Consider the following 16,471-nt stretch of genomic DNA (forward strand, 5'->3'; position numbering starts at 1 on the left):
GACTCTACCCTTGAGCCACTTTCCCAGCCCAACTAAAGCAATTTTATAGATGAAAATTTTTGAAACTCAACACGTTCGCATTACATCAACCTCCCCAAAGCCACAAGTGTCAAAGATATTTACTGAAACAACAGACTCGGGTCCTCCCTGAAGATTTTAGTCATCATTTCCAGGGAAGAAGCTGGTTGACTGGAAAGAGGGGTTACATGCACCTCCGGTGATTCCTAACTACAAGAAAAACAAGTGAATGCAGAGATAAAGTCTTTCCATAAAGAGGCTGACCCTTGTTTAACAATTATGCCACTGTGAGCAGTGAGAAGCCATGTTTGGGGGTTGTTTTTTTGGCTGTGGAAGAGAGGGGCAAGCTAGAAACACCTGGGATTAAATAGCTTCACTCCTTTTGCCCTTGGTTGACAGACCAGGAAATAAGCCTAGGGAGGACAGGAGTTAGCGCTTGATTAGGAGAGGGAGAGAGCCAATGAGAAGTCACCCAGGGTGCTTTGGGGCAGGAGGGCGGGTCCTAACCTCCAGTCTATAAAACTTGGGTGGTGAGTCAAGGAGCACTTTACTGCTTGAAGTCTGGAGGCTGTTTGTGGCCTTGGGGAAGGAGGAAGGAGGAATGGGTGAAGCTGGGAGGGTGGTGGGTGCAAAGGTTCTACAAAATGGGGAAGAGAGAGAAAAGAATGGGAAGGGAGGGAGGGGGGTTTGTGGCCTTGGGAAAGGAGGGAGGAGGAATGGGTGAAGCTGGGAAGGGTGGTGGGTACAAAGGTTCTACAAAATGTGGTAGAGGGAGAAAAGAATGGGAAGGGAAAGTGGGGAGTAGCGGTTAAAAGCTAGCGCTCCTTTTTTCTGTAAACTTCCTTGAGAATCTACATGCTGAGAAGCGCATTCTTCTGCTTGCCTAATATGTGTGGCTAGTACGTCTCACTGACTCTCAAAAGGCAGGGGCCTTTACCATCACCTGTTGGAGTCCTGTCCTCTTTTTCTGCTTGCTTGATTACTCAAAAAGTATCTTGGCATTGGTTTTTCTTAGAAAAAGTGACTACCACTCTCTTCATAGTAGAGGCAAAGCTTTAGTCTTTCGGGGAAAAAAAACTCCAGGAATGACTTCTGTCTGAGGAAGGCTTACCAATGAACCAGAATTGGCCCATGGGTCTGACAACTTGTCTTCTAGCTACTACTGGTAGGCTGAAAGTTCTTGAGTCTTCACAAATAAACTTCCTATGCAGACCTGCTCTCTCGCTGGTCACTGCCTGTGTTGAGAACAGCGCTTCTGTGTTCTAAGACTAGCTCCTCGTAATGGTGGTGCTTCTTGCTATATCTCTAGGTCTTCTAAGCCTCTTGTCTCACTTGTCTCCAGGAATAAACTGCCCCCTCCCCCTGCCAAAAAAAAGGGAGCAGGTGTGCTATTGCAAAAGCTAATCAGGAATGTGAACTCAATCTGGCAAAGTCTCTGAAAAGGAAATGGTAGCAACCTACGTGTTTGTCTCTCCTGCGGAAGAGAATAAGTTGCTGTGTAGAATTGGGGCAGCAGATGGTACTTAGCCTCTATGCACTCTTCTCCTGTGCGTGTTACTCAAATCCTCAAAGACTGGACTCTCTGGAACTTAGAATCGAGGCTAGATAGCTTTGGGAAGCTCTTTGCTGTTTTCCTACACAAGGGAGAGGATCCTAGGAGTTCATACCGTCGCACAGCTTCAACTAATGTATTTTCAGTATTGTGATTAAGCCTCACCTGTGGTTATTGAGCTTTTCTCAAGCTGGAAGAGGAGGGGTTCTCTAGAAATGTCTAGAAGCTCCCCTTGAAGTGCAGGTAGAGACAAACCCAGGTACTACAGAAGGGGATCAAAAGCTGACTAGTCTGGAAGAGCCTAGATTCAAACAGACTGCAGAGTGCTCTAGAAAAGTAAGTGAAGGTTTAGTATGCCCAGATCAAGGTGCACTAGGGTTGACTGTTTCAGAGAAGAGTCCACCCTTGAGAGACAGCCTCGTGTGAAAAGATGAATTTACTGGGGACGTGGCTAGATGACCGGCCAGGGACACAGCACAGACTCGAGCTGAAACTGCAACCCTGAACAGTCCTCAAGCTGGGGTTTTGAAGGGCCAAAATCATGTGGTCCAGCCTGGCCACACACAAGTGACCAATGGGATTGCAGCACACAAATGGTAGTCTCCTAGTAACTGTTTGAACTGACTTATTTTGGTTTGAATTGGTGCGCGAATTTGGCAGGTTCCCACACAAAGCAGGTGGATATTACTGGTGGGGCTTGTACGTTCCAGAAACATGTCATATGTCCCTGCATCCTTGAAGCTGGGGGTTGTTAGAGACGGCTATAGGAGGATACGCAATGTACACACTGAGGTCTACACCCTTGAAGCAGGAGGCAACCGATCACGGGGTGGGATGCACATCACATGGCAGGCGCCATTCTAATTAGGCAGGGTATGAGCTAGGGCCGAAGTCCATGTGAAATACATTTTAAGGTCTCCCTTTATGGCCTCTTTGTTTTTAATTAAGGGTCGATTTCCTCCTTACATGGACAACCCACGTGGAGTGGTTGGCCTGAGAGGAAGCCTGTGGGTGGCTCCACCTAAACAGGGAAGAGTGTAGTACCCAAGTCTCAGGACCCTCACCAAGAAGACCACCGAGTCAGACGTCCCGAAATGCAACAGCAAGGCTGCAGCTCGGGCCTCATCCTACACTCCGACACAGTGGAGCCTAGGAGGAGAGCCCAGAGCTAAAGATTTGCAGGGCTTATAAAGGCAAACAACCAGATGTTTGGATTACCACCACCACGTGTTGCTCTGCTAATTGGTGGTCTAGGTTTGCTCCCAGGATTTGCTTCTGAGGTTTACTTTAACTTTTGAATAGTTTAAACAAGCAACAAATGGTCACTGCCCCAAAAATGGAGTTAACCCCTCAGGAGCAAGAAGCTCTGAGCTTTGGGGACAGATAATAATGGTGTGGAGTGTGCCCAGGTGAAGCAGTTCTCAGCCTAGTGAGATCTCTTTAACCTTCAAGAAAGGATTCTCTAGAGATTTTATTTCAGCCTAAAGGGAGGTGGGCATGTCTCGTGACACCAAACAACAACCACCTGGTAGAAAGTGATGGTGGCTAGGGGTATGGGCTTGAGCTCAGCTGGGGTTGGCCTCTGTCACAAACACAGAGCGTCTGTGAGCTAATGATGTTTGGACACAGGGTTTAGCCTTAGGCTGGCTATACAGCACTGCTCATCACTGAAGTGTTCAGTGAACCCGAGTGGCTGGCTGTTCAGTCTCTTCTGAACTCAGGTTCTGTCATATTCATCACTTGAGCTTCTAGTGGTGACAAGTAGATCATGGGAAGTGTGTTTTACCTCCATGTAGTGTGCCCGCCTTTGTAAATCACAGGTGGTTCCGCACTTGTGTATCTTCCTAGCTTACCTGTTCAGGTAGAGTTCACATCTGAATTGCAGAAGCCTGTGTCCTGAGCGGTTACTTTGAATATTCTAAAACAACGGATGAGAAGATATTCTTTTTAGGGCCCCAAAAAGTAATGTAAAGAAATCTTCAGGGTTAGAATCTGAGCCCATCATGCCAAAAGGGGCTCCAGCTGCCTCTAAGGACTTGTCAGTCGAAGAGTGATGGTAGCTATGTCCACAGGTGCAAATTCGCTGCAGCCTTGAGCTCAGCTCATACATGAGGCTGTCAGTCCAATAATGCAGGGCAGGAAGGCGCCCGTGAAATCCAAAGATTCACTCCAGAACTCAGATGAACCTCTCATGTCTGAGGAGAAGCGGGTCAGCTGACACTGTTTATTAGCTGAATGGGAAAGCTCCCCCCTTCTCCCCACCCCCCTCCCTGGGACCTACATGTGTGGAACCAGGTGCCACTGGGTTCTATGCCATGTGAAGTCTGAAGTTCACAGTATCAGTTGTTAAGGTCCTAAAAAGGGTCTACAGCTGCTGAGTTGCACTAGCATGAGCTCAAAAAGTTTGAGATTTCTGTCACTGTCTTTCAAATCCTTTGCTGTGTGGTGATGCTGAAGTCCTGGAGTCTTTTATTCTGTGCTCCCGTGTTGGGATGGCTCCTCTGAAATGAGTTATTGGGAGTTCTAATCACTAAAGGATAGGAGTTGAAATTTAGTTCTGGGATGACTGGGTAGTGCCTGATTGCCCTGTTAACACTGGCACGTTCAGAGGGAGGCTTCCTTCAACCCAGGATCAGCTAGCTCCAGTGCTGGCATTTCCTATAGCCAGATAGAAATGTGGCAGAGGGGCATGTCCAAAGCTGTTGGCTGAGGGCAGCCAGGGAGCAGACTTCTGTTGATCTTTTGGAATCAAGTGAAACTAGACTCTTGCTTCCTGCTCTTGGCATGGAACAGAGCTTAAAGTTCTTCCCAGCACTAAGGTGCTGTCCATAAAGCAGGAAAGCTAACAAACTTACTGGCTTAGATCCTCAAAACGGAGTGTTGATCCCCTACCCACCCTGGAAACAAAGGTCAAATCTCGGGGAAGTGAAGATAACCTAGTGATAAAAGCCGGCAATACCAAATGAACCACAGGACCACAGCTTCCCAGCACTACAGGCAATGAGTAGGATCGGTGACTAGTAGGAATGCTTCAAGAGAAATTGATAAAGCTTGTCTACACACAGCCTCTAGTGATTTACATTTGAAAAACTCGGAGCTAGTTTTAGACAACCCCCCCATACATAAGCTATAAATGTGTGTATTGGGTAGAGGAAAGACACAGGATCACCATGAGAATTGGCAAGACCAACATCTACCAGCCTCCTAGATAAACCTAGAAAACATGGCCAAACATTGCCCTAGGGGTAGGTAGCCAGCCAGCTTGAGGATGCATTGTATCCACTTGGCTTTAATTTGTCTGTGGCCATTGCTCACAGCTGGCCTGGGATTTGCAGAGCCCTTTAGGATTTTCTAAAGACTTTTGTAGGACTGAGTCTTTCTCCCTTTTGCCTGAACTATCAGTACTATAACTGGTGTCTGTTGATCTTCCACACTTCTGCCTTTGCATGTAGAAAACAGAGATTGTTTGATTTTCTCCTGAGAGCCGCTGTTGCCTTGTATTGTTAGCCTAATCTCAAGTGGTTTTTTTCCCCCAGTTTTACAAGAAATCGGGTTAGACTGGCTAAGGAGGGCATGCCTCTTCAGTGACTAGGAAGTTTTCAGGAATAAATGCTCCTTTCCTGGCTGAGTTCAAAATGCTTCAAGTCTGCAGGAAGTTGCATATTTCCTTGACCTGGTCGCATGTAGCCCTCAGTCCTCTGGGGAGATGACATCGCTTCTTTATAGGTAAACTTTTGTGCTGTTATTACTGTGTTTTTAAAGAGAATGAAGTGTGGCCTGACTCCTGTCTTCAACTCAACCTGAGAATACAGGATTTTTTTTTGAGGCAGGGAGAGAAGGAAGATGCTGGGAGGATCGAGTGGATAGAAACTGGCTTGTGAGCAAGCATTTGACTCTTGAGCAGATGACTCTTGGTCCTGGGTTTCCACCTCAGTGCTCAGAAGGGTTTCTCACGGGGGTGAGGGGGAACCCCTTTCCTCTTCTGAAAAAAAATGCCTTTTCACCATTACTCTCTAGAACTTGGAGAGTGAGCTACCTGAAAACTCACCCAAGAGCCAAAAAAAAAAAAAAAAAAAGCCAGGCCAACAGCTGCTCAAAAGACATCCTCACTGAAATGTCACGCGCTTTTCTTGTGGCTTAGAAATAAGGCAATAGAAAGACTTGAGACTAAAAGTCTCAGACGGTGATAAGAACAACTTGTGCTTACTGCTAACAATGGAAAACTCCCATTTATAGGGATACTGTGTCAAGGCAGCCTAAGCCAGTAGCCAAACCAAACAGAACGGGTTCTGTGTAGAGAGTCATGGCAGAGGGAACCACCCACCCAGGCTCTGGTATTTCTCAGCTTCTAAAACCTTTAAAACTCAAGGGATGATTTTTGCCCTCCATAGGTAAGCTGGTCTCTTGAGGCTCGCTTTGGGTCACATTCCGGGTTTAAAATGTTGGAGAAATGATGCATGTCTTCAGGTCCTTGATTTTCTTTTGCTTATGAACTCAAGTTACTACCAAAGAGTATGTGTAGTTCAACATTTCACGTAAGCTTTTGTGTGAAGAAATTGAGGTGGAGACACTATAGGCCCATGTTTCAACTTGCTTATGCATATAGTCTATAAACCCACCTCCCTAGGATCTTGCATGGGGAACACTTCTGTATTGAAGTTGATTGTAGCATGAACTTTCTCAGGAAGTGGTAACCTTATGGAAACACCTCACTTTGGTTGTGGGCTTTAGCCTCAATCATTTCCATCACCTGAGACTCCTTATATACCTGCATAAGAGGAAGTTCTACTCCCGTTAGGCCTCATTATCTGTGCTAAACTGATCTGAAGAGCACACAAAACATTTTGTGACTACTGACAATGACTTTGATGTCTTGTCCCTTCTCCAAGTCAAGGCTGGGAATTTTCCTGTTCTGTATTGCTTTGATAATTGAAAAGATTGGCTGCATTCCATCCATCTTGTCTATACCTTGTTCACATAACCATCTAGAAATGAAAATACGAAAATGACCTTCATTAAAGGTGGAATAAATTCTCCCATCAGATGGTATAAAGGACAAACACACAAGTTTCAGTAATTGCCTAAGTGGGCAGATTTGTCATATTTACATGTAAACATGAGCTCACTAGCAGTGTTTGCATGTATACGTGAGCTCAGGCAGCCCCTTGGAAATGGTGCCAGAATTCCTCCTCAAAGGTCAATGTGGGTAGAATCTGCCTGGACTTTATCAAAGGACTAATGGACATTAGTTAATGGACACTGCAAGTGTTAATGGAGTTGTAAGACCAATGAAGGAAGATGCTAAGCTCACAAAATGGAGATCAGTATCATCGCAAGAATCCAGCTCCAACTGCTATTAAAATTCTTGAGCACCAGTGGAAAAGCATCAGGCAATATAGCCATCTGAGTACAGGGGATTAAAGGGACAACATGAACTTGCTTAGCCAAGGCAATCACTTCCCTATGAAGAGATGCTACCTCTGAAGCAGATGCAAGACAAAATTCTATCAATGCAAAAGCAGATCAGAAGTGGACAGATGGGAAAGGGGCTGAAAGTCTGGGGAAAAGTCTTCAACTATAACTATACAAGGCTCTGTGACTCTCCAGTTGGAACATTAGCTTTGTTTGTAGGGTGATAAATGGATCTCCTAGTACAAGTGAGGGAAGTTCCCTAGTGGGAGAATTTTAGATCAGTAAGATGCATTTTAGTAGAAAGGTTTGGAGGCCTCTTTCAAAGAAATTTGGGAATCCTCTTTGAACTTCTCTAGATCTAAGATGCTCAGAGAGCTGGGTTTGGATAGAGAATGGCTCAAGCTCCTGTTCCCTACCCCCATATGAACATTGCTATACTCCATTACTGGCCAGACATCTGTCCTTGATGGTATGAGCCTTATTTTAGCTTTTATTCAGAATTTTCTATCTAGCCAACAATTTCTCTCTACTAGTTGGTCTGACAAAGGGAAAACTATTTCAACCTGCAAAAATAGAAAAGTGGCTGTCAGAACTAGAAAGTAACAGCAACTAGCTATATCATTTAAACATGGCTTGCAAGATTCTTCGTGAGGAATAAATCCTTTGATTGTATCTGGGCATGCTTCGGATGGCTTTCCTACAAACTTCCTCAAATTGAATCTGCCCTGGACTTGGACATACTTAAGGTGGCTCAGCTTGAAAATCCAACTGTCTTTGTCCATTTTGTGCTACTACAATAATATATATGCTGCATAACTCAAAGAACAAAAGGCAAGTACCAGAGCACTGGCCTGTGCTGAGGCCCGTGCATTCCTAGGCAAAAGGTGAGACGTGGAAATACATCCACTCATCAGGAGTGTGCTAATGTGACGAATGCATTGGTCTGTTTGAAGAGGTGTTAGGGCTGCATGCACCTCTTGTTGCATGGTGATTGCATTTTCAGCTCAAACTTGAAGAGGATACACTCAACCCATAGTACCAACCCTTGAGATCCCTTCTCAGGAATTCTGAACTCACAAAGGGGGTGCCCCGTGCTCTACCACAAGAGACACACCTTTTGTGTGTATTAAGTATCATGATCCTACAGGTTCAAGATAGTAGATGACTGATGTGCCCTATAAACTTCAGTGAGATTAAGTTTTCAAGGTCAATGATAGAACCTGGTTGGGATGTGGTCGGGGGGAGGGCGGGTGTCAAGATTGATTCCTACCTGTGTTTAAAGGTTCGAATTGCATAGAATAGGGAAACTTGGGGCTACGGAAAGTATGGATGCCTACTCTAATGTAAAAGGAAAGTTTGCAGGTATGCTGTGTCTGATGGTGAAAGATGCCCAAATGCTTGTCTGCTGATAAAAGGCTGCAGAATACTAATATAACACTAAATGAGGTTAGCCTGGTTCTGGGAAGGAAATAAGGGGACTGGACTGGAAGGATGCCCTGAAGAGTGTTCGTAGTCAGCTCAACACTGGTGAGCCCCACAGGGGGCTAGGTCTTCACCTCTGCTCGCCCCATCAGTGGCAGAGATGGACTTATGTTTGGGGGGGGAAGGGAGGATGAGTAAAATACGGCAAGTTCTATCTCCAAACCAAAATGAATTTCTTCACATCCCCAGACAGCTGCTGGGGAATTGAGCCAGAATACAAATGGAGAGAATGTAGAAGAGACTTCCGTGTTGGAATAAGAGACAGCGGTTGGCATTTGGGAGTGAGCTACTGGAAAAGTGGCTGTCCTCAGTGTAATTCTGTCACTAGGGGGTGTGCAGATCATTTTCTCCATGGAACACCAGCTGGGGGATTCTCTAGTTCCGCCTGATGTTTGTCTGAAGAGAGCACCCATCCTAGGGGTTAGTCTAAGTGAAAGGATCAATGAAAGGATCCTTCAGGGGCAGGCACAGGAGAAAGATTATTACAAGGCTTATTAGAGGAGCCATATTTGCCCTGGAGAGAGCACATAACAGCCTCCAATATCTAGGTAGCAGCAGGGTCTGGGGGATAGGAACTGAGGTAGATGGGAGTTCAGGTGGGTCTGGGCAAAGAGGGAGGGGCAGTTATGATGAGAACTCAAAGGCAGAGAGGAGCTCAATTCTGGGTGGAGCTAAGGACCAAAGGTAGGCACAATTCTTACACTAAGACCCGCAAATCCTACTTTAGAAGCAAGTTGAAAATACTAGGTAGTCACTTACTACTTGTTCAGTAAATTATACCTTAAATCAGATATAAAAACAGCCACAAGAAAAGAGAGCACACTATGAGAGGTCAAAAAAAATTTTTTTTGGGGGGGTCTGGTTGTGGGGCCTGAACTCTGGGCCTGGGCACTGTCCCTCAGCTCTTCAGCTCAAGGCTAGTGCTCTACCACTTGAGCCACAGCACCACTTCAGCTTTTTTTTCTTATGTGGTGCTGAGGAATCAAACCCAGGGCCTCATGCATGCAAGACAAGCGCTCTATCCCTGAGCCACTTTCCCAGCCCAGGTCAAATTTTTAAGTCTTGGAATGCTAGCAGAATGCAAGTGGTCAGTTATACAGATCTGCAGCCCCGAACAGAACTCACACCAAGCTTTTTTTTAAAAAAAAACTTTAATTCTGTTATGAACACAAATACACATCTGCCTTGATATCTTCAAGAGGGGGAGAAAAAAACAATGACGTGAAGATGGCTTTTATAAGCTTCTTTATCAACAATGAAGAGAATCACACATAGCTCAACGGCAGTACACGGGAGAAGTTGGTGCTGCTGTGTTGGTATGTCTGCTGCAGAATGCTAATAGCAGGGACCAGTCCTTTTCTCAGTCCAGGGTGTGATGGAGCCTAGTAGTTGGGAGGGAAAGACTGTATGTGAGCCTCAATTTTTCTCTTCATCTCGGACTGATTGGTGTCATCCAGTGCACTCTGGATCCTTTGTAGAAGCAAGTCACCTCGATAAACAACACCTTCCAGACAGGTAGCAGCTTCTTCGTTCTCTTCCTCTAGCTTACATAAGATACCATCCTGTAATGCAGCTGTGGACTCTTCACTGGGTAAGGAATCTATCAAAACATCAATGTCTTTTGCTGTCTGGGTAATCAGTGTAGTAAAAAGCTGAGCATATTCTTCTGTAGGGGTTAGCTGGTTGGTCCTTGTTCATTGTGGATTGGATGTTATTAAATGAAGCAGGCGGACTACACTGTTGCAACACGCCAATGGCATTACAAAAATGATCTGCAAGCACGTTCACCGCGTCTTGGAGCTGTGTGAGATGGTCTTCCATGTTCCCACACACCACAGGAGCTGGAGATGCACCCACCTTTTAAAGACAAAGCTCACCTGTTGGGTGGAGACCAAGCCTCAGCAAAGCATTCTACATAAACACAGCACAAGGAACAGAACTACCCTGGAGCTAAACACACTGTATCCACATATTCCCCTGGGTAGAGCCAGGACTGAGGATGACCTATCTCACCTTTAAACCTTGGAGCGGGGTGGATTAATCCCCCACCTCCTGACTAGGCTTCAGGATGTCTGGGAAACAACAGCCCTTTCTCCCTCCCCGCACCCCCCCCCAGCACCTGGTCAGGCACTGGGATGGCTGTGACTCAGTTTCCCCACTACCTTCTCCACTGCTGTTTACATAAGTCAAATCAATTGACTTCCTCACTTCATCTCCAACTGCTTTTTTTAAAGTGAAAATATTTGCTTTTATTAAAAATTATTCACATCTCTACATAGGAGAATTAGCTTTGAATTGCAAATAGCATTTATGACAAAAGACAATTTAAAACTAGCTATATTGTCTCCAAAAACTTTTTTCCTTAAAATAGAAGCTTCTGGAAAGCAGAGAAACAGCAAAGTTTTTTTAATGAGGCTCTGATGAAGGCTGAGCTGTTTATTTCACTCACCTTATAACTTTCACCAATCTTATAATTTGACTAACCTTGTCACTTTGATTTCACTAATTTTCTATGATACTTGTTGGGTAAATTAATCCGGCAGCGAAGAAAGCACCACACAGTATCCAGGCAGCAAGGGTTTACACGGGCTGTATTGGCAAGCTGAGGTTCTGCCTGTGTTTAAGTAGAGAAGGGGGCCAGGTGTGGCACCACCGGAAGCGGATGACCTCAGGGCCCAGGACCCTCCCTAGTTCAGATGGGAGGCCTGACTGGGGACAGCCCAGCTTGTGACCTTGGAGGAGGGGCTAGGAAGGTAGTCTCCAAGTATGCCAGTTACCTAGGTAATTTAGGTACTGGGTGGAGACTTACACAGGGGGTAGGGAGGCCAGAGCCTGCATGGCCAGGGACCTTCCAACTAAAACAAGCATTACTCTCCCTATGCACTCTGACAGGCCTAATGAATGTATAACCCAGTATGTGGTTCTGAAATTGATGGTTCAACAAAACTTTGAGCATTAGAGAACTATTGCAATGTCTTAATACTCAGTCCAAGTGAGGAAACTTAGTGTTTTAATGGTAACCAGCCTGAAATTAAGTAGCAACATTCTCACTTCTATAGAAGTGATTCTAGCTCTTGTTGCAAAGAACTGAACTATTCCTTTTCTCCATCTTTTAAGTTTATCCGGTACAGCCTGAAACTTGTTCAGGATCTCACTTTGGTGAGATCCTCTTGTTTTGCTGTCCTGAGTCTCTTGGAGCTTGCCTTTCATATTTCTGAATTCCAATAACCAGTTGATTGGTTCCTTCATTTCATCTGATTCATTTAGCTTATCCTGTAGCTGTCTCTCTAGGTCTTCCTGTGTCCATGATGTTTACATCTTCATCTTGATGCTGTGTCTTGTCTGCATCTTCACTGCTGTGGCTAAGGTCATAGAATATCTTGAAAAGCTCATCATATTCTGAGTGAAGGCCCTGCCAGTGGCCAGACATTTCTGGAGAGGAGATCCCAAGGCCTTGATTTTCTGTGTCTTGTTTGATCTTCCACCAAGTACTGACAGCTTCTGCATCTGTACTGATGGGAATCAGCTTTTGTTAGAGTATGTTCGACTTTTCCAGAAAACCACATAGACATCCAGGTGCAAAGAACAAAGGTTTATTGCTGGTAAAGTGGCCAGCAAGACCCTGTCTCACAAGCTTTATCCCCAAATTCACTCCTCGAACCTCCAAACCCACGGAAAGGTCTATGCCCCTTACTGCTCCTTAATAAACAGTCCTTGCCTTGTTGGCCATTGAGTCTGGCCAATTCCTTTTCTGTTCTCTATTTTCCCCAACATACACGAAGCAATCACTTGAATCTCCAGATGTGGAAAAAGAAGCCAATACATTATCTTGCTGTCTTCGAAGTAAAGTCTGCCCTGGGCCATGCAGACACCTGTGCTAGATGCCTCCCTACCTCTAGGCTAAGTTTACGCCCAGTATGGTTACCTAGATAACTGGCTCACCTGGAAGCAGTCCCTTGCTCCCTCCTCCAAGGTCACATCCTTGGCCACTCCCTGTCACGCCTCCCATCAGACCTGGGGAAGGTCCCAGGCCCAGATCCAGTGTGGCCACACCTCTGCCTTCCTGTCCTGACCTGGGGGTGCGTCTCCCCTTCTTCCACCTGCTTCTGGACCATTCTCAGCAGGGCAGCAATTCGGTAAATAAACTTTCCTTGCCTGAATAGCACATGGTGTGATCTTTATGGGCTACCTAATAAAACCTATTGAATATACCTTACATTCCAGAACCTTCTCTTTTCTAACATTTTTATAGGCAGAAATTTCATGGTTCCAGACAAACTTTTTTTTTTTCTTGCCTGCTTTGGAATCGGCAGTAGCAACTGAAAACTCCATAGATCACCATCAAGTGTGCATATAAGCATCTGACAGATAGCAGGTATCTTACAAAAGGTTTGTCAATGGTCTTCAACCTTTCCATACCACAAGGCAGATCTAGCCAGTTTTGCTGTCAAAGGGACCCGGTTCACTCTGAGTTCATGACGCCCATCAGGATATAACTCAACACTCAATCTGTCCTTTAGGTGGACATGGCCAGATAGTACTGTCCTCCTCACATTAGCAGCATATTCTGGAGGTAAGCGTAAAATAAGCTGGCTTTCTCATTCATGAGGAGCATCATCTTTGATTTTACTCATCTTCTGTGACTCTAACCTTTATTGCGCAAAAAGTTGCAGCTATTGCAACAGTTAAAAAGACTAATGTGCTATGAACTGTTACCTTCAATTACAAAGAACTCCAAGTAGAACAGGAGCAAAGTAGAATAGCGGCTAAGCATCCAGTTTGTCTTAATTTTTAATGAATTCCAAGTCTTAGATCAATGAGTCTTTACAAAAGGCCACTATACTCCAATTAAAAGCAACAAGGGGGTAGTTAGAAAAATTGCCTCCCAAGCATGGTCTTAACCTGGAATTTATTGAGGACCAAAGTTACATCTGACAAACTTGTAAGAATCTTCTTCTCTGTGGGCCTGCTGGAAACGTTAGTGATAATCGTTCACAACCATCCCAGGGACCATGTGGAGGCAAGCAGGAACAGGAGAAAGATCATAAGGCTGTATTAGAGGGGCCATATTTCCCGGGAGAGGGAGCACTGGGTATTCATCCCTATCCAAGTGGCAGGTGGGTCTCCAGGCAGGTACTGAGGTAGGTGTGTGCCCAAGTGGGTCTGGATGTAGAGAGGGAGTGGCCAGCTGTTTGGCGGGAATCCTAGGGCTGGGTGGAGCTGAGGGACCAGGGGGACAATACCACCAGTTGCAAAAAACCTTGAAAGGGCAAACTGAAATAGCAATTACACAACTATTTTGGTAGTCCTAATTTTTCCTCCTTTTGAAACATTTAAGGACAATTTTACTTTGTCTAGGAAGCCAACCACTTCACAAATTTTTATACAGGGGTCGCTGCTTTTAATCCTTCCCCCCCCAAAGCCACTTTAATTTGCATTTAAATGACCCTGAAACACTGGGTAACTCCCATTACCTTTTCCCAGTTTAAAACTAACCAATTGGTTGGCAGTCTGAGCTTTTCCTCTTAAAAAATTGTCATGAGTTTAAAGGTTTTCTAACGCAAGCACTAGCACTCTACCAAGAATCCAAGCTTAGCATCTTTATGCCTTTTTAAAAATGCATCCAATTGTAAAATAGCATTGAAACCAAATTACATCGCAGATAAACCTCCTTAAATTGGAAAAGTTTTAAAAGGGGGGTTAAGTACATTCCAAGGGGCAGGTTTAGAAATACCAATCACCCACTTTAACATAAAGGTTTCCAGCGTCCATCTGCAAGGAACAGACACAGGATGAAGATGGGCATATATATTGGACACCTTAAGGTTAGATGAACTGCCTTTGTACCAGTTTACCCTCTTCCACCATGCATGGACTCACCCCAGGGCCTGTCACTGTGCATGGACTGGCTGAGCTCACCTTTTGCCAGAACACCCCTCCCAAAGTTAGACCATTCTTAGTTTGTTCTGTCCTTTTTTGATCTCTGAGAAACCAAGCACTTGGGACAGCCAGAATGGGCCATTTCTTTGGCAGTGCTCAACAAACCTTCACACTTAAATTTGACACTTAGGCCCCAGTTTTAGCAGTGCAGGAAAAGTATCTGCTAAGCCAGATAACTTGATTACAGTGCCAATAGCCTTAAGCATTAACTTTGCAAAAGTCAAGAACCCGTAGAAAACCTTTTTTTGTAGGTCTTGGGGCTTGAACTCTGAGCTTGTGAAGTACCCTGTTTTCAGATGCCCCCTCATAGACCACCAGAGACCACGATCAATGCAAACAGCAAAGAGTGGTTTATTGCAAGCTCGAGCTTGGTCCTCCGCACACTCGGCAACCAGTGACGCTAAGAGGCCCTGAGCATAGAATCAGCACAGTTTTTTATAGTATTGAACAAACAATTTTAAGGAACTTTTACATAAGAAATTACATGATTGGTTAACATTTAAAGCAAGCTAAGCTGGGCAAATATGATTGGTTGACCTTTACAGAAAAATATCCTTGGTCCATAGCTTGACCAAAAACAGTTATGATTCACACCTGGACCAACAGAATGTATGGCATGTCTCGCCCTGGGCTCTGAAGAACCAGTTGGTCAGAAAATTATGTGGCTTTCCTTGGAACTGAAACTCTTAGCCCTAGGTCACTGGGGGGGCAACACCACTTGGGGGCTAACATCTGCCTTAAGCAAACACCATCTATGGCTCCAAGAACTGTGCATGGCTTTGTCATAAACCCCTAGCATTAGGGCTAAAGTGGGCCATGAGTTAAGTCACAGAACCGAGATGGGGTCTTAAGTAAAATGGAATTGCTTAGGTTTTTCACTTGGGCACTGGCCCTCAGCTCTTCAGCTCAAGGCGAGTGCTCTACCACTTAAGGCACAGTGCCACTTCCAGCTTTCTGATGTTTTATTGGATATAAGAATCTCACGGAGTTTCCTGCCCGGGCTGGCTTTGAACTGAGCTCCTCATATCTCAGCCACCTGAGTAGCTAGGATTACAGACCTGAGCCACAGGCCTGACTTAGAAAACCTTTTAACTAAAGGTCCTCTCTAAAACAATAATCCTTTCAGAGTTTGGTAACACACCCTAACTTGTTGACCTTCCTTAGAGTTTAAACTTAATCTCATCCATTTTTTATATCATGCTGACAGTTTTTTTAATCTCCAACATGTTTACATATATATACACACAGGTGCACAACACACATACCCTCTTATGCACAGATCTTAAAGCACACAGTTTTGGTACTTCAGGAGACATATTCTAAACATTTACACAATTATACAATATTTAAATAAAATCATTTGTTTTACACAAAAGAAATACCCTAACACAGTAGAGTCTTACAATGCTTTGACAAACAGCAACTGGATGCTTTAGAGTTATTTTAATGTACTGGTGACACATTTTCAATCAGGCAAGTTTAGATGTGTCTTCATATTGAATTCCTTCAACTCTGTCCTTTTCCAGGCCCCTTTTCGATGGTCACAGTAGCTAAGAAAGTCTTTTCATTGATGGATTCCAGAGTGGGGTCATTGCCTTTGTAGCCGCCATTTAAAACTAGAATTCTTTTTCCTGGTGTGGGAATTAGTCTCTAAATGAGTCTGGTCAAGTTTCACTCATCTCCAGAGTCCATCTTTACAACAGCTGGGTACTTGTCAATTATTTCCTTAACAAATGAAGCTCTGGCTTGACTGGCTGCACTGGTTTTCCACCCTTTTCTCTCTCCAGGGAGTCTCTTTACAGCAAGTTTCTTGTATTCATCTTTTTCCCACTTTCGGTGAAAGTCCAAGTTTGTTGCCCCGCTACTAGATGCCATCTTCACACAAAACTCCAAGATGATGCTTTTTTAAAAAACTGGTTACCAATTTTAATGCAATCAGGTGTTTACGCAATAAAACTTTATACACATTTGCAAACAAAACAACAAATACCACCTTACAACCTTTCTAGGAATTATAGAAAGTAGAGAGGATACCCATGTGGAGATTTTTTCAGTTGGAAGTAAAGA

At 44.6% G+C, this 16,471-nt stretch overlaps 2 pseudogenes; both read right to left on the bottom strand.

The window, feature by feature from the left end:
- Positions 1-10,075: 10,075 nt before the first annotated feature.
- LOC138809420 (mediator of RNA polymerase II transcription subunit 21 pseudogene) lies at positions 10,076-10,285 on the bottom strand (annotated as a pseudogene).
- Positions 10,286-11,517: 1,232 nt separating this feature from the next.
- On the bottom strand, positions 11,518-13,098 carry LOC138809411 (transcription initiation factor TFIID subunit 7-like; annotated as a pseudogene).
- Between the last annotated feature and the right edge of the window lie 3,373 nt (positions 13,099-16,471).

The sequence above is a fragment of the Dipodomys merriami genome, unplaced genomic scaffold, assembly GCF_024711535.1.
Source record: "Dipodomys merriami isolate MVZ:Mamm:240054 unplaced genomic scaffold, mDipMer1.0.p SCAF_498, whole genome shotgun sequence".
Taxonomy (NCBI): Eukaryota; Metazoa; Chordata; class Mammalia; order Rodentia; family Heteromyidae; genus Dipodomys; species Dipodomys merriami.